We start from the raw sequence: 20,437 nt of genomic DNA, 5'->3' as shown, positions 1-20,437 counted from the left end.
CACCATACACATAACACCACCATACACATAACATCACTATACACATAACATCACCATACACATAACACCACTATACACATAACACCACCATACACATAACATCACCATACACATAACACCACTATACACATAACACCACCATACACATAACATCACCATACACATAACACCACTATACACATAACACCACCATACACATAACATCACCATACACATAACACCACTATACACATAACACCACCATACACATAACACCACCATACACATAACACCACTATACACATAACACCACCATACACATAACACCACCATACACATAACACCACCATACACATAACACCACTATACACATAACACCACCATACACATAACATCACTATACACATAACATCACCATACACATAACACCACTATACACATAACACCACCATACACATAACATCACCATACACATAACACCACCATACACATAACATCACCATACACATAACATCACTATACACATAACATCACTATACACATAACACCACCATACACATAACACCACCATACACATAACACCACCATACACATAACACCACCATACACATAACATCACCATACACATAACATCACCATACACATAACATCACCATACACATAACACCACCATACACATAACACCACCATACACATAACATCACTATACACATAACATCACCATACACATAACACCACCATACACATAACACCACTATACACATAACACCACCATACACATAACACCACTATACACATAACATCACCATACACATAACACCACCATACACATAACACCACCATACACATAACATCACTATACACATAACATCACCATACACATAACACCACTATACACATAACACCACCATACACATAACATCACCATACACATAACACCACTATACACATAACACCACCATACACATAACATCACCATACACATAACACCACTATACACATAACACCACCATACACATAACATCACCATACACATAACACCACTATACACATAACACCACCATACACATAACACCACCATACACATAACACCACTATACACATAACACCACCATACACATAACACCACCATACACATAACACCACCATACACATAACACCACTATACACATAACACCACCATACACATAACATCACTATACACATAACATCACCATACACATAACACCACTATACACATAACACCACCATACACATAACATCACCATACACATAACACCACCATACACATAACATCACCATACACATAACATCACTATACACATAACATCACTATACACATAACACCACCATACACATAACACCACCATACACATAACACCACCATACACATAACACCACTATACACATAACACCACTATACACATAACATCACCATACACATAACATCACCATACACATAACACCACCATACACATAACACCACCATACACATAACACCACCATACACATAACACCACTATACACATAACACCACCATACACATAACACCACCATACACATAACATCACTATACACATAACACCACCATACACATAACATCACTATACACATAACACCACCATACACATAACATCACTATACACATAACATCACTATACACATAACATCACTATACACATAACACCACTATACACATAACACCACTATACACATAACATCACTATACACATAACACCACTATACACATAACACCACCATACACATAACACCACCATACACATAACACCACTATACACATAACACCACCATACACATAACACCACCATACACATAACACCACCATACACATAACACCACCATACACATAACACCACCATACACATAACATCACTATACACATAACACCACCATACACATAACATCACTATACACATAACATCACTATACACATAACATCACCATACACATAACACCACCATACACATAACATCACTATACACATAACACCACCATACACATAACACCACTATACACATAACACCACTATACACATAACACCACCATACACATAACACCACTATATACATAACACCACCATACACATAACACCACTATACACATAACACCACTATACACATAACACCACCATACACATAACACCACTATACACATAACACCACTATACACATAACACCACTATACACATAACATCACTATACACATAACACCACCATACACATAACACCACTATACACATAACACCACTATACACATAACACCACCATACACATAACACCACTATACACATAACACCACTATACACATAACACCACTATACACATAACATCACTATACACATAACACCACCATACACATAACACCACTATACACATAACACCACTATACACATAACACCACCATACACATAACACCACTATACACATAACACCACTATACACATAACACCACTATACACATAACACCACCATACACATAACACCACCATACACATAACATCACTATACACATAACATCACTATATACATAACACCACTATACACATAACACCACCATACACATAACACCACTATACACATAACACCACTATACACATAACACCACCATACACATAACATCACTATACACATAACACCACCATACACATAACACCACTATACACATAACACCACTATACACATAACACCACCATACACATAACACCACTATACACATAACACCACTATACACATAACACCACCATACACATAACATCACTATACACATAACACCACCATACACATAACACCACTATACACATAACACCACTATACACATAACACCACCATACACATAACACCACTATACACATAACACCACTATACACATAACACCACTATACACATAACACCACCATACACATAACACCACCATACACATAACATCACTATACACATAACATCACTATATACATAACATCACTATACACATAACACCACTATACACATAACATCACTATACACATAACACCACCATACACATAACACCACTATACACATAACATCACCATACACATAACACCACCATACACATAACACCACCATACACATAACATCACCATACACATAACACCACCATACACATAACACCACCATACACATAACACCACTATACACATAACACCACTATACACATAACACCACTATACACATAACACCACCATACACATAACACCACCATACACATAACACCGCTATACACATAACATTGCTATATACATAACATCACCATACACATAACATCACTATACACATAACACCACCATACACATAACATCACTATACACATAACACCACTATACACATAACATCACCATACACATAACACCACTATACACATAACATCACCATACACATAACACCACTATACACATAACATCACTATACACATAACACCACTATACACATAACATCACTATACACATAACACCACCATACACATAACACCACTATACACATAACACCACCATACACATAACATCACTATACACATAACATCACTATACACATAACACCACTATACACATAACACCACTATACACATAACATCACTATACACATAACATCACTATACACATAACACCACTATACACATAACACCACCATACACATAACACCGCTATACACATAACATTGCTATATACATAACACCGCTGTGAGAGCAGGATTTTTGCCTTATTTGTCCTAACTACATTTTGATTTTTGTACGTGTATCTTCTGCTTACCAGAAAGAAGGGGGCTGGAGGCATGGGAACCTAGAAGGAAGCCCCACATGACCGGGATTGGCCAGGAGGGTGCAATTTTTAAATCCCAATGGTCGGGATTGGGTATAGGTTTGGAGGGGCTGGCATTTGGATAGGGGTGGGGTAAAGGGGGGAAGAGGTATAATAGGGAAAAGTGCGGGAAAACGGGCAGTCCAGGGAAGAAGCCATTGAGAGAAGTTCTGGAGCACCGATAAAAAAAAAAAAAAAAAAAAAAAATTATTTTACCTTTTTAATTGCTGGGACACTCTTCTCGCTATTATGGAGTCTGTGGAGTCCCTTATCGCCAGGCTGAGGGAGACTGCCAGATCCAGGCAAGGAGGGTGGCTTGAGGCCCAGCTGGCCGGACTTCTGGGGAATGCTGGGGAGGAAGAATCCCCGTCGGGTTTCGGAAGAAGGGCCAGGAGGACGCGGCCCCCCGAGAGGCTTTCCCCGGAGATGGTTGGTACGGGCAGCAGGCGCAGGCTGCGGAGCCCCTCAGGGGACCCTGTGTCCGGGGAGCATGCCGGCGGAATCCCCTGCCGGCGTGCCCGCCGCGGCAGGAATCCGCCCAGCCGGTCTGCGGGCTCCCCCTGCATCGGGTCGCGGTCCGCGACTGAAGTTCCCCGGTCCGTCGTGGTGCAGCCTCCCCCGTCGGCGCGCCGCAGTACTAGAGCCCGGGCCACGCCGGAAGCAAGGCCCGGGCCGCAGACGCATCATCCGGGGGGCGGGGCCTCACCGGAAATGGGGACTACGTCACTTCCGGCCCCGGAGACAGACGAGAGGGACGCACAGCCAATGAGCGGCGGGCGCAGGGACACGCCCCCCGCTCCAAGATCCAGCGGCGATTCAAGACGCCGGTTATTTAAAAGAAAAAAGGGCGGCAATCCTGCAGCGGGGAACGGAGGGAACACCAGCGCGGCAGGCACACCTGGCGACGTTCCTGTCGGGGTGCCTGCCAGACAGACCAGAGGGCGCAGACAGCAGCAGAGCTACACGGGCAGGCAGCACCAATTCCAGGACCTGCTGCCTGGCTCAAGTTTCTCCAGGCAGAGGGATGGAGCGGCGGGCAGCAGCACGGATTTGCCTGGCAGTTATCCACGGACCAACACGGATCGGGCTGGTGAGTCCGGGTCTAAAAATCGCGGATGTGCACGGTCGGCGGCGAGGACTGGAGGACGAACGGCGGGGAGGTCGGCACGGGCTCGGGTCCCCCCTGGTGACGAGGAAGCCAGGGGCGCGGGCCTTGAGCAGCAGGGGTCGGTCGGACTGGATTATGGAGAAGAACAAGACGAACCAAGGACTCATCAGGACTCGGCGAGTACGGCTGGCGGGGACACAGCACCTGCGCAGCTTCGTGAGTATGCGTCTATGTATGGTTTGTCGCCCGCGGGGTCTGTAGCGGATGGGGTAGGCGATAGGCAGGTGTCTGGGCCCAGCGGGGAAAATGTTAGGGGAGGTAGTGGGTCAGATGTAAGTGGGTTTAGGGATTTGTTGGTTAGCATGTCGCGCATTTTGGCGAGAATAGACGGCGGGGGGGCCATTCAAAGGGGGTTGTCACCGGCTGGGGCTTGGCTACCTAGTCAACCGGCGTTGTTGCAGGTGGGGAGCGAGTCGGCCAGGTCGGCGGGGTGTACAGCTGGGACACCTTCTGGGGTGTCGGTGTGTGTGCAGACAGAAAAGGATAATGCGGATAGTATAAAACTGGATGATAGGGCGAAAGGGGAGGTATACGTGTGCTTTGAGGGGCCATTGGGGGCGCATTTAAAAAAAGAGGTTAAAGAAAAAATTTGGCGGGACGAGTATGTCGAAATTTTTTCCCTTCTTCCGTTGGAAAAGTTTAACCTGGATAAGGGAAAAAAGGAAGACAGTAAAAAAGAGGAAGAAGAGAAGCGTAGGTGGAGGTTGATTCCACAGACGTTTGTCAATTGGTTGCAAGCTTTTGCAATATTGGCTAGCGTTATTGGAGAAAAAGCTCCTGATAATTGTTCAGGTTTGTTTTGCTACCTTGATGCTATTGGGGAGGCTCATAGGACTTACGGGGGTCAGACATGGTTACGTTATGACGAGCAATTTCGTCAGAGGAAGGCAGTCCGCCCTGAGATCAGATGGGATCAAAAGGACATTGGGTTGTGGCTGAAGGTTATGGCCCCAGTGAGGTATGGGCAGTCCTTTCACGGGAGCAGCAGTAGTGGTAACCAACCAGCAGGACAAGGGGGAGGTAACCAAGGGGCACAAAGCACTAAGAAGGAAGTGGGAACTTGCTGGCAATTTAATGACGGCCAATGCAAGTACGGGACCTCCTGTAAATTCAAACACGTGTGCTCCCATTGTAATGGAAACTCACACGGAGCATCAAAATGCTTTAAGAAGGGTAAGGGAAAGCCGACAGTGGGTACCGGTCAAAGGGGTGACTCCGGTGAGGGTTCACGCGATGGCCCCCTTTCTAAGTAGGTATCCTGATCAGTCGAAGGCTAAGGTCATTTCGGATGGTTTTTTGGAAGGTTTTAGAATCCCTCCTCCTGAGCACGAGGTCCCCTTTTCTCTAAAAAATTTGACGTCGGCTTCCCTTCATCCGGATGTGGTTAGCGTGAAGTTGGCTAAGGAGGTGGAATTGGGCAGGATGGCGGGACCGTTTCGGGTATTACCTAGCAGCAAAGTGATTATTTCACCACTGGGGGTTGTGCCCAAAAAAGAGCTGAATAAGTTTCGTTTGATTCAGCATTTGTCGTACCCGAAGGGGCTCTCGGTGAATGATGGCATTGCACAGGAATTATGTTCAGTTGAATATACATCATTTGATGCGGCGGTGCGATGGGTACAGCGTTATGGGTCAGGATCGTTGCTAGCCAAGACGGATATCGAGTCGGCTTTTCGGTTGCTGCCAGTTCACCCGGATAGCATCCCGTTGTTAGGTTGTTTTTGGAATGGGGCATATTACATGGATAGGTGTTTGCCAATGGGTTGTGCAATTTCGTGTTCTTTGTTTGAAACGTTTAGTACCTTTTTGGAATGGGTGGTGATGGACCTGGCATCAGTTAATTCAGTCATTCATTATTTGGATGATTTTTTGTTTATAGGCCCTCCGCAATCGTTATTGTGTAGGAATTTGTTAGGTACTATGGTGTGGGTAGCGGAGCATTTTGGTGTACCATTGGCAAAAGAAAAGACAGAAGGCCCTTGCACAATCCTAAGTTTTTTGGGCATTGTAATTGATACAGAAAGGATGGAGTGCCGGTTACCTGAAGATAAATTGTGTCTGCTCAAGCAGGAGGTCGATAGAGTCAGGAGGTTGCGCAAGGTGACCCTGAGGGAGCTACAATCGCTGTTGGGGCGCTTAAATTTTGCATGCAGGATTATGCCAATGGGCAGAATATTTTGTCGCAGGTTGTCAGGCGCCACAGCAGGAGTGCGTGGGGCTCATCATTTTATCCGCCTAAATAAGGAACACAAGGAGGATCTGAGGGTTTGGAAGTTGTTTTTGGAAAGCTATAATGGCAGGTCATTAATCCAGAAGGAGTTTGTAAGCAGTTTTGATTGTGAGATTTTTACAGATGCTGCGGGAGGTGCTGGATACGGGGCCTACTGGAAAGGGCGGTGGAGTGTTGGGGCATGGCCGATTGGGTGGACGGAGAGGGGACTTACGAGGAACCTGGCGTTTTTGGAATTGTTCCCTATTGTTGTTGCGGTTACTATTTGGGGGGAGTGTTTTGCCAACAGGAGAATTCGGTTTCATTGCGATAACATGGGAGTGGTGTCTGTCATCAACAGCTTGTCGGCCTCATCCCCGCCTGTGATTAGGCTACTGAGGGAACTAGTACTTTGTTGTCTTAAGCTGAACGCTTGGATTACAGCGGTCCATGTTCCAGGTGTACAAAATTCTATAGCAGATGCCTTATCTCGTTTTCAGTGGGACCGTTTTCGGGCGCTAGCACCAGAGGCCGAGGACGTGGGTCAAGAATGCCCTTCGCATTTGTGGCAACTGGTTATGGAGGAGCCGGACGGTTAATAAGGGAGTCCATTACGAGGCAGACCTGGGCATCATACGAGGCATCGTGGCGAGTATGGCGAAGTTGGATTCTGGAGTGGGGTGTGGTGGAAAGTGAAGGAGATAGAGAGATGGCGGTGCTGTTTCTTGTGGGAAGGGCAGCAGAGATTGGATGGTCCGTGTCAAAAGTTAGTAAATTTGTAGCAGGATTGGCATTCGCTTTTAAATTGCACGGGTTAAAAGACGTTACAAAATCGTTTTTAGTGAAGCAAGCACTTAGGGGCTTTAGGAGAGGCGGTAAGGTGTTAGATAAACGAAGACCGGTGACTTTTAGTATTTTAGAGCGGTTGGGTTTAGCGTTGGATAAGATTTGTTGTTCAGTTTTTGAAGCCACACTGTTTAGGTTGGCTTTTTCATTGGCGTTCTTTGGCGCTCTAAGATTAGGTGAGTTGGTGGCACCAAGTAGGAATAAGGTTGGGGGTTTGTTTGCCGAGGATGTGAACGGTCGGACAGGGGGCATCGAATTTTGGATTAGGAGGGCGAAGACGGATCAATTGGGCAGAGGCAAGCGAGTGGTATTGGGGGAAGTTGATGGATCGTTTATGTGTCCTAGGAGATGTTTAATGGCTTACTGGCAGGTTTGGTCGGGACGTAAGGGCCCATTATTGTGTCATAAAAACGGAGAGTTTCTGTCACGTTTTCAATTTATTGCAGTATTTAAAAAAGGGATCCGGGAGTTGGGCCTTAGTCCTGAGGTGTACGGGTCGCATTCTTTCAGAATCGGTGCGGCGTCAGAAGCGGACGGTTTGGGTTTAGGAAAGGATGTGATAAAACGCATTGGGAGGTGGAGTTCAGATCGTTATCTGTCCTATGTACGGCATTAGGTGTGCAGGCTTATGTTTTATCTGGTCAGAAGTGAATACAATTCTTTGGTTGTCTTATTGCAGGTGACGTCCCGTTATTAGTCTGGATTCTTGGACACTCTTTCGTTCATTGGGGGGCGCTGCGGGCGGATGTGAGGCCAAACGGTAGGCAATTGGGTTTTAGCAGAGAGCAAGTGGTGGTCCGGTGGCTGGGTTTTAGAGGGATGGTATGGAGAAGGGTGCTTCCTGAATTCCATAAGGCGGCTCGTTTGGACCGGGCGCCGGACATTTTGGTGGTGCATTTGGGGGGGAATGATTTGGGGGTTCGGCCAGTTAGGGAATTGATGAGGGATATTCGAATTGATTTTTTAAGGTTATGGACATCTTTTCCTGGGGTGTTGACGGTTTGGTCTGACATTGTGCCGAGAAAAAATTGGAGGGAGGCCAGATCAGTGAAGGGCATTAATAGGGCAAGAGTAAAGTTGAATAGAGCCATAGCAGCTTTTGTTGGTAGAAATGGGGGTGTAAGTGTTCGGCATCTTGATCTTGAGGCAGGGGTTGGTGATTTTTGGGCAAGGGATGGGGTGCACCTGAACGATATTGGGATTGATTTATGGGCATTATCTATACAGGAGGGGATTGAGAGGGCTTTGGCAGTGTTGGGGCGCTCACGAGCCTGAGGTGGTCAGGGCTGTTCGTTTGTGGCGGGGGGTGGGGTTCTTGGAGTTGGCACAGAAGTGTCGGTGGGAAAGTTATTGGAAATTTACAGGCAGTGGCTTGATTAAGCGGGGTGATCTGGCATTTGGTTTTTGGGGCTCTGGACGGGGTTTTACCCTGGGAGCTTTTGGTGCCCTCGAGCTGGTGATGGACGGCTGAGGGTAATACGGTGGTTCGATTTCGGTTTAGTTATGCCAGATCTAATTTTTAACTCCAAGAACCCTCCCTTCTTATTTATTTATTTGAATAATAATGTTTATATGTTAATGTTGTTTGTTAATAAAATGGCCGCTGTGGCCAAATTTATCCAAAGAAATTACAGGTGCAGTGTTTTTATTTGTTAAGCTACTTAAGGTCGGTAAGATGGGGAGGGGTATTACGGAACTATGGCACCCGGGTTGGCCGTACACGGTCAAGAAGGGGGCTGGAGGCATGGGAACCTAGAAGGAAGCCCCACATGACCGGGATTGGCCAGGAGGGTGCAATTTTTAAATCCCAATGGTCGGGATTGGGTATAGGTTTGGAGGGGCTGGCATTTGGATAGGGGTGGGGTAAAGGGGGGAAGAGGTATAATAGGGAAAAGTGCGGGAAAACGGGCAGTCCAGGGAAGAAGCCATTGAGAGAAGTTCCCACCCACCCACCCTCTCTTTTTTGTTTTCCTTTGGTATATTTTATGATTAATGGTAAAAGGGTGGTTGTTTATCGTGAAAGAATTAAAGGGGGATTTGATGTTATGCATTATAATGGGTTATATTAAAAGTGTTATGTAAAGTTGTGTAAGAAGGTATGTCGCAGTGGCTTGGCGGGGGGTGGGGTTCTTGGAGTTGGCACAGAAGTGTCGGTGGGAAAGTTATTGGAAATTTACAGGCAGTGGCTTGATTAAGCGGGGTGATCTGGCATTTGGTTTTTGGGGCTCTGGACGGGGTTTTACCCTGGGAGCTTTTGGTGCCCTCGAGCTGGTGATGGACGGCTGAGGGTAATACGGTGGTTCGATTTCGGTTTAGTTATGCCAGATCTAATTTTTAACTCCAAGAACCCTCCCTTCTTATTTATTTATTTGAATAATAATGTTTATATGTTAATGTTGTTTGTTAATAAAATGGCCGCTGTGGCCAAATTTATCCAAAGAAATTACAGGTGCAGTGTTTTTATTTGTTAAGCTACTTAAGGTCGGTAAGATGGGGAGGGGTATTACGGAACTATGGCACCCGGGTTGGCCGTACACGGTCATGGAGTTTGAGCCAGTATGTGTGTGTGAGATAAAGGGTCTTTGGAATGTCTTTGTCTAAAGACTTAGAGAAATATAAGGAAGAAACAAAACTAGAAAGTGAGAGATTCCTAAAATCCAAAAGCTGGGTGTAGATAGAATAGAATTACCTTTAGCCAATGTACATATGCCAATGTCAGCACATATGTAGAGATAAGCTGAGCCAATTATATTGTTACCATGTATGACTATTAACAAGCTATAAAACCCTGACCAATGATGTAATAAAGATAGATCTGCCCTGATGCTCAATGTATCAGGCGTGTTTCTTCCGTGCACACATTTGAATTTTACAATTTGATTTGGAACAGGCACAACGTCTTAGAACGTCCCACATTATGTGGTGACGACAAAACCTGGCACAACGAACAGGGACCTGCTAATGCAAAAGACTGCTGACTCAACCAATTTTCTGGACCCCAGACAGACAGATAACTCGGGGCAGCTGCAGCAATTGGTAAGAAGTAGTGTTGAGAAAGCACTAAAATGCTCGGGTGCTCGAAGCTCGGGCTGAGCTCACCGTGATACTCAGGTGCTCGACCCGAGCAACGAGCCCAATGTTAGTCTATGGGAGACCCGAGCATTTTTGCGGTGGCACCCCCAGCAGTCTGTACAAAGCCTAAAAAGTGCCCAAAACAATAGTGACAGTGCTCAAATGACATGGGGACAGCATGGGGATCGCCCCAGGAAGCATTTCTGACCCCCAGGTCACTGCTCTCAACAACGTGGTAAGAGGTATTAAGCCACTTTTACAGGCTCACAATAAAACGTTCAAAAACAAAACTGACACGGTTTTCCTGTGAAATATTAAGGAACTTCCTTTCCAGGGTAAAGACTTGTGTATAAGCTAAAATAAATAACCCAAAAAAAAATACTCCTCCACACCTTGGGCTATGTTCACAAGTAGCATTTTTTATGTGTTTTTGCACTTTTGTATTGCTTTCAACCGTGACAAATGCATTCACCGGGAAATGTCATTTTAACATTTTACAATCTTATCTGGCCATGTGCTGTGTGACACATGCATAAAGTGCTGAAAAGACAAGGGAACAGCATGGGGAAGACCCCTGGAAGCATCTCTGACACCCAGGTCACTGCCTAAAAGTGTGCCCATCAGAAGTGATCCTTGCCGCATCAGAAGATGCAGACTTGCAACTATCCCAGTGCAAGTCCTTGTCCCAGGGCAGTGTTCAATTGTACCTCCCCCATTCCTTGCAATGCAAGCGCAAATATGCAGCCTGCCACCCACCCAACCGCAGGCTGTAATGCCATACTGCTAGCTTGCTTGCACTTGAAATGGGGCCTTTTAGTTTGGAGGAGGCCGAAGCTGGCCACTACTTCATGGCTACTTCGGCAGCGAGGTATCCATACTCAGTCCCCAGCCGCCCGGCGGCCGGGTGTCCACGCTCGGTCCCCAGCCGCCAAGGGACGGCCGGGTGTCCACACACGGTCCCCAGCCGCCTGGGGGCAGCCAGGTGTCCATAAACGGTCCCCAGCCGCCCCTATTTCTCCTGTTACCTTCCCACACACTTTTCTTAGCCTGGCCTGCTTTAGGGCAGCATTGGACGAGCCCACCAGAGAACCAGACTCCTCCGGTGGGCCCTGGCTTCTCCATCAGGGGAGTTGAGAGTGCCAAGGTGAGGAGCATGATGATGATAGAAGTTAGCATCTGCTTTGTATTCTTGGAATGCAAGCCCATGTATGTAGTAGCGGCTAGGCCTGAGGTGGTCAGCGTTTTGGCGCATATCCTACCTCCTCCGAGGATTGCTGGATGTTTTCCTGCTACTATCCCAGTTCTATGACTCCCGTTAAAACAAAGCTTCAGGTGATAAATGATGAATGAGGTGGTGGCAAAGGAGAAAGAGCAGGAGGAACAGGGACCATTCACATCAATATCAGGCCAGTCAACCACACATGTCTTGTAGGATATGTTTCTGTACCAAAAGGAGCAGTTCGGCTACACAGTTATAGGACACACAGTGAGTGCAATGCCTACCAAACATTTAGAGGCACTCCAATACCCCTTGGAAGTGACATGGAGGTCAGAGGGCCTTAACTAAACCGTTTTTTCCATTTATAGCAACTGCGTCTCCTGTGCACTGTTGGCCTAAGCAGTGAATGGAAGGCTTTCCAAAAATTATGAGGAATTGCAATGCCCCTTGAAACAGAAATTTGGAGTAGTGGTGGAGGTCGCAGTAGCTTAACAAGACGGTTTTAATGCCCCTTACAAGATCCATACAGTACAGCATCTTAAAAATATTATTCCCATTATTGGGGAGTGGGTCTCCGACAGTCTTTGCTTATGCCTTCCAAGCAAAAGCTGACAAAAATAAGGACGGAGGAACTTTCAATAATGGCAACACGGACCACGGTCACCCTGTTGGTATAGTGGTGGTGGAGGCTGAGGATAAGGAGAAGAACATAAAACAGCCGAAATGAGGAAGCGTATACCCATGTGTGGGTGTGAAGCGGTGCATGTGAATACACCTCCTGAAATAACACAGAGGATTTGACTTTATGTTACTCTGCTGTCATTTGGTGGTGATGAGAAGTCTGGCCCAATCCAGCCCTCGTTCATTTTGATAAGGGTCAGCTTGTCAGCATTGTCAGTTGACAGGATGGTGCGCTTATCAGTTATAATTCCCCCAGCGGCACTAAAAACAGGCTCCGATAACACGCTAGCGGCAGGGTAGGCCAGGACCTCCAATGCGTACAGAGCGAGTTCATTCCAAGTGTCCAGCTTGGATACCCAATAATTAAAAGGCACAGAGGAATCACAGAGGACGCTGGTACGGTCGGCAAGGTACTCCCTCAACATCTGTTGAAACTTTCCACTCCTTGTGAGAGTACCCCACGCCTCAGGGTCTGTCCGAAGGGAGGGTCTGAGACAACTGTCCCAGAATGTTGTCAGTGTTTCCCTGCCTCTGCTGGATTGGAGTTCCGTCTCTCTCGCATGTACGCCTTGGTTGGGCAATGAACTGTGACCTCTGCCGCTAGCATGTTCAGATGGGAATTTTTTTAACAGTTCTGCAGCAAGGGCCTTCTGGTACTGCCCCATTTTTGTAGACCTCTCCACCTCAGGAATAAGAGAATGAAAGTTCTCCTTGTAGCGGGGGTCTAAAAGTGTCACCAACCAGTAATGACTGTCACCCAACATTTTGACAACGCGAGGGTCACGGTTAAGGCAGCGTAACATAACGTCAGCCATGCGTGCCAGACTGGTAAAGGGCAAGACTTTCGTGTCCTCACCAAGATGATGACAGACCATGCTCTCCTCCTCCTCCTCCCCCCTGTCCTCAGGCCACCCACGCTGAACCGACGGTATGACAGTTGTACAGGTACTACTGTCTACAGCGCATGATACAAGCTCCTGTTCTTCCTCCTCCTCCTCCTCCTCCTCTCCCTCATTGTCCCCCAATGCACGTTGGGATGAGATGAGGCTGGGCTGTGTGTAATCGCCCGCTACAGCTTCTTGATCCATCTCATCATACTCTGGCTGCAATGCCTCCTCTTTAATTCTCTGCAGAGAGCGTTGCAAAAGACAGACAAGTGGAATGCTGACGCTAATGATGGCGTCATCGCCACTCACCATCTTGGTGGACTCCTCAAAGTTTGTCAAGATGGTACATATGTCAGACATCCAGGTCCACTCCTGAGGTCTTATGTGTGGAGTCTGACCTGAATATCGACGGCCTTGTTGCAGCTGGTACTCCACAACTGCTCTCTTCTGCTCACAAATCCTTTGCAACATGTAGAGGGTAGAGTTCCAACGTGTGGGGACATCACACACCAGTCGGTGTGACGGAAGCAGCAAACGCTGCTGCAACACAACAAGGGCGGCGGAAGCTGTAGAAGACTTGTGAAAATTAGCTAACAGGCGGCGTACTTTGACGAGCAGATCTGGCAACTCGGGGTACGATTTAAGAAACCGCTGAACCACGAGGTTAAGCACATGAGCCAGGCATGGTACGTGTGTGATCTCGCCTCGCCTTAGAGCTGCCACCAGGTTATGGCCATTGTCACACACTACCATGCCTGGATGTAGGTTCAGCGGTCTCAGCCACAGATCTGCCTGCTCTTTCACAGCTGTCCACAACTCACAAACAGTGTGAGGTTTCTCACCTAAGCTTATGAGTTTCAGCACAGCCTGTTGCCGCTTGGCGGAGTCAGTACTGCAGTGCTTCCAGCTTGTAACTGATGTGGTGATATCTGAGATGGAGGCTGAACATGAGGAGGAGGAGGAGGAGGATGATGCGCAGGAGCTGTACACTGTGGGGGCAACTCTGACTGACATAGGGCTCGCAATCCTCGGTGTGGGGAGGATGTGTTCTGTCCCAAGGTCCGACTGGGTCCCGGCTTCCACTATGTTTATCCAGTGTGCCGTCAGGGAGATGTACCGTCCCTGGCCACAAGCACTTGTCCACGTGTCGTTGTCAGGTGGACTCTCCCAGTAACTGCGTTGTTGAGGGCACAGCTGATGTTTTGGGACACGTGCTTGTGTAGTGCGGGGATGGCACACCGGGCAAAATAGTGTCGGCTGGGGACCGAGTACCGAGGGACAGCCACCGCCATAAGGCTGCGGAAGGATTCCGTCTCCACCAGCCTAAAAGGCAGCATTTCCAACGCAAGTAGTCGTGAAATGTGCAAATTTAGGACTGTGGCCTGTGGGGCGTTGGCTGTGAATTTCCGCTTTCGTTGAAAGGTCTGGGATATGGACAATTGAACACTGCGGTGGGACGTGGACGTGGACGTTGATGCTGTTTCTTGAGAAACTGCTATAACAAGTGAAGACTGAGAGGAGGGGGCATCTTTGCATGCAGTATGGACAGGGGATTGCCTTGCACACACAACAGGGGGTTCTATTGCACGCACAACAGCGGAAGAAGCAGTGGTGACACCCGCTGACACTGGTCGTGGACCCTGGGGTTCACCCCACAAAGTCGGGTGCTTTGCTGCCATGTGCCTGATCATGCTGGTGGTGGTCAGACTGGTAGTTTTGTCACCCCTGCTGATGCTGGCATGGCAGGTGGTACAAATGGCCTTTTTGGGGTTATCAGCAGAGTCTTTAAAAAAATTCCAGACTCGGGAAGACCTACAGATTGTACTGGCAACGTCCCTCGTGTTGGTGTTACGGGGAACGGTTGCCTGCCTTCTGTCTGCGGCCACCACACTGCTTCTTCCTGCCTGTTGGGGTACTCTGCCTCCCTCACCCTGTGTGCTGCTGGCCTCGCTCTGCATGTCCTCCTGTCACGTTGGGTCAGTTACTAGATCATCCACCACCTCCTCCTCTTCCACTTGCGCATCACGATCCTCCTCCTCACTTCCTGGCAATTGTGTCTCGTCATCGTCCACCTCTTGTGACAAATTGCCAGCGTCGACTTCCTGTGGCCGTTCAAATATTTGGGCATCGCTACATGGGATCTCATCTTCCGCCACTTCAAGCGGAGCAGGCGAGGGGCACAAATCTGGAAATGGACCAGTGAACAGCTCTTCAGAGTGTCCAAGTGTGGGATCAATTGCTGTCTGATGACACTCGGCATGGTGGGAGGAAGGAGCATCAGGGGGAGGAGGAGTATGCGGTCGAGACTCACGGCTACTAACACTTGACCGCGTGGAAGACAGACCAGAGGTGGTGGTGCCCAGGTAGCTGGAAGTATCTGCTATCCAATTAATAACCTGTTCACACTGATCAGTTCGCAATACTGGTGTTGTTCTGTGCTTCCCTAGTAATTCGGTCAAGAAGTGGGAGCGAGAAGATGTGGCTGTTGGTTGTGGCACATTTTCACCTTGGCCACGGCCCCGTCCTCTGCACGCACCATCACCAGAACGTCCAGTTCCACGTCCATTGCCACGCGCCTTGCCCATTGTAAAGGAACTAAAATAGCTTACACTCACACTATCAATGGAAAAAGGGTAATAAAATGTAGATTAGAACCGTGGAAGAGGAAAACCACAGTTCTATTTCTCTGGCCTACACCCGACTCTTTTAAACAATCTGAACAATCAGGGAGAAACTATTGCGGAAAAAATATCAAAAGCTGAATAATAGAGATTTTTTACCGTGGAATGGCAAAACCACAGTTATTGTTTACTGGGATATACCAGACAAATTTAAATACTGATTTTCTTTACGCCAAAATATGGCAAAAGCAGGATAATACAGAGATTTGACCCATGGAACTGCAAAACCACATTTCTATTTCTCGGGCCTACACCAGACTATTTTCAACAGATATATTTGTGTCTGAGCAATCAGGAGACACTATTACTGTTTTTCTTTACAGCAAAAAATGGCAAAAGCAGGATAATACAGAGATTTGACCCGTGGAACTGCAAAACCACACTTCTATTTCTCGGGCCTACACCAGACTATTTTCAACAGATATATTTGTGTCTGAACAATCAGGAGACACTATTACTGTTTTTCTTTACGGCAAAAAATGCCAAAAGCAGGATAATAGAGATTTTTCACCGTAGAACTGCCAAACCACAGTTATAATTTACTGGTGTATACCAGACTCTTTTAAACAGATATATTGGTGTCTGAACAATCAGGAGACACTATTACTGTTTTTCTTTACGGAAAAAATACCAAAAGCTGGATAATAGAGATTTTTTACTGTGGGACAGCAAAACCACAGTTATAATTTACTGGTGTATACCAGACTCTTTTAAACAGATATATTGGTGTCTGAACAATCAGGAGACACTATTACTGTTTTTCTTTATGGCTAAAAATGCCAAAAGCGGGATAATACAGAGAATTTTTACCGTGGAACAGCAAAACCACAGTTATGATTTACTGGTGTATACCAGACTTTTTTAAATATATATATTTGCGGCTGAACAGTGAGCAACACACTCAAACTGTTTTTTTTTAGGTAAAAATGGCCCAAAAGTGGATAATACAGAGGTTTGAATCGTGGAACTGCAAAACCACACTTCTGTTTCTCTGTCCAACACCAGACTATTTTAAACAGATATATTTGTGTCTGAACTGTCACAGACACACTTTTTTTTTTCTTTTTTTTGGGGGGGGGGGACACCAAAAGGTTAATAAGACGGGTATTTGTACAGTGTGAAGGAGGAAAAAAAAAGAGGATTTAGATGAAAAAAAAGGATTTCTCCTGGCCTCCCAGGACCTGGAGCTAAGTCCAGAAATTTCAGCAACAGGAGCACACAGGACTGTAATGCAGCGTTTGCTGGTATAACCACTGCGTCTCCTATACAGCCTGCCTGCCTGCCTGCCTGATATCTGGGATGGATATTAGTCCTGAGAAGGACTGTTTGTTTGTTCTGGCAGCCTTTACAGACCCTACACTAACTATTTCGCAGTATAAATCTCTCCCTAGCTCAGCAGCACTCTCCCTACACTGTCTGATCCGGAGCAACTGTGTCCAAGATGGCAGCGCCCGGTTTTAAATACTCGAGGTGACGCTGTGCGGCCAGACAATCACTGTAATGCCCACAACCAACATGGCTGCGGCATTACAGTGACTGGCTTGCAATCCCTGCATGTTCATTGGCTCTGTAAAGAGCGCCAAACATGCAGGGCGGAGACCCGAGCTCCCGCCCGAGTAACCCGGAAATGCTCGGTGCTCGCCGAACATCCCGAGTAGTGAGATACTCGGGCGAGTACCGAGCAGTGTCGAGCATGTTCGCTCAACACTAGTAAGAAGCTTTAGCCTCCGTTTTGGTGGTTCCAGTGTGCAGTGGGTAAGTAGTCGCAGATCATTCGATCTGTTCATAGTAAGTGGGTCCATTATTGTTAGACAAAGAACCCTGATGAGACATTGTGTACTGTGTTGAACTTCTGTATTGTATGTTGTATGGGGCAGGGGCGGAACTACCGCCCGTGCAGCCGGTTCATTGAACGGGGGCCCCGAGGGAGAGGGGGCCCCTCCAGCCTCCAGCAGGGCCGCCATCAGGGCATGACTGCCCTGACTCCAGTATGGGGCCCGGCCGGTAGGGGCCCCCTCGGAGCCCCCCCTCTTGTGCGTCTCTCTCCTCATGGGGCCCTCGGCCCCATGCTAAGCTCCGGGTCTGGGACATCTCAGCGCTGAGCTGCTCTGCTGCGGCAGCGCCTTTATGATTCCCCTGACTTCCGGTCATGTGACCGCGCCGTCACATGACCGGAAGTCAGGAGAACTTGGTGTCAGCGATTTGGACGAGCGCCAGGATTCTGCAGGGATCGCATGGGGGTAAGTATAACAAGTTTTATTTTTTTTTTTAAATACAATTAACTAGGAGTGGGGGGAAATGGGAGATGCACATGGGGGGGAGGGGAATGGGAGATGCACATGGGGGGGAGGGGAATGGGAGATGCACATGGGGGGGGAAATGGGGGATGCACATGGGGGGGGAATGGGAGATGCACATGGGGGATGCACATGGGGGGGGATGGGAGATGCACATGGGGGGGATGGGGAATGCACATGGGGGGAATGGGGGATGCACATGGGGGGGGAATGGGAGATGCACATGGGGGGAATGGGAGATGCACATGGGGGGGAATGGGAGATGCACATGGGGGGGAATGGGAGATGCACATGGGGGGGGATGGGAGATGCACATGGGGGGGAGGGGGATGAGAGAGGTGCACATGGGGGGGAATGGGAGATGCACATGGGGGGAGGGTGATGAGAGAGGTGCACATGTGGGGGAGGGGGATGAGAGGTGCACATGTGGGGGAGGGGGATGAGAGAGGTGCACATGTGGGGGGATGAGAGATGCACATGGGGTGGGATGAGAGAGGGGTACATGTGGGGGAGGGGGATGAGAGATGTGCACATGGGGGGGATGAGAGCTGCACATGGGGGAATTGGGAGAAAATGAGCTGCACATGGGGGAATTGGGAGTAGGGGGATAATGAGCTGCACATAATGAATGTGGGGTGGGGGAGAGTAAATGATGATGGGGTGGGGAGAGCACGGACATGATATAATGAATTGGGGCAGGGGGTGCATGTAAATAATGAATGCAGGGAGCAGGAAGTATAGAGTAGGGGGCGTTGCGGATGCAGGAGTGTAACTGGTAACAAATTGGTGGAAAGAGTAGAGGTTCTAATTAAATTATATATTAAGTGCCTATTTACAGTTAATGGGGGCACCGTGGTGGATTACAATTTATATTTGGAATGGTAGGTTGCATAATAACTATATATTAATGGTGGGTGCACGTCTGTATTCAGCTGCGTAATATTAAAGTTGGGGAATGTGCTCTAGATAACTGTGTTATTTTATGCAGAGACGAGTCCTGGCTGGAAGACGTGATGGCGGTCTGTGCTGGATGAAGGAGAAAAGCGTAGCTGAAGGACTTCACCTAGAGACGTCACCAGTGAGTCAGTGTATTACATGAACACTTACACTATATACTATGTACCGGGCTCCTGTGTATAATGTCACTGGTGATCACTGTATTACCTGTACACTATATACAGAGCTCCTGTGTATAATGTCACTGGTGATCACTAGATTACCTGGACACTTACATTATACATACCATGTATAGAGCTCCCGTGTATAATGTCACTGGTGATCACTGTATTACCTGTACACTGACACTATATACAGAGCTCCTGTGTATAATTTCACTGGTGATCACTAGATTACCTGGACACTTACATTATACATACCATGTATAGAGCTCCCGTGTATAATGACACTTATGGTAATATTAGTAATGTGGTGGTAATATTAGTAATGTGGTGGTAATATGTGGTCTGGTCATGGTGTGGCAGTTTTTCCCCCTTCTGTGTGGTATTATTCGGTCACTATGTTGTGGTAATATGTGGTCTGGTCATGGTGTGGCGGTATTCCCTGTAT

The 20,437-nt window shown here is 47.3% G+C and overlaps 1 protein-coding gene across 1 annotated transcript in view; it reads right to left on the bottom strand.

Moving 5' to 3' along the window:
- The window catches only part of LOC141152660 (uncharacterized), a 129,182-nt gene that overhangs the window by 4,858 nt on the left and 103,887 nt on the right, over window positions 1-20,437 (bottom strand). The window lies entirely within an intron of this gene.

The sequence above is a fragment of the Phyllobates terribilis genome, unplaced genomic scaffold (genome assembly GCF_046119375.1).
Source record: "Phyllobates terribilis strain yellow unplaced genomic scaffold, ASM4611937v1 Scaffold_6__1_contigs__length_29720123, whole genome shotgun sequence".
Lineage (NCBI taxonomy): Eukaryota > Metazoa > Chordata > Amphibia > Anura > Dendrobatidae > Phyllobates > Phyllobates terribilis.
The sequence above is the reverse complement of the archived record's forward strand: the minus strand, read 5'-3'. Positions and strand labels throughout refer to the sequence as shown.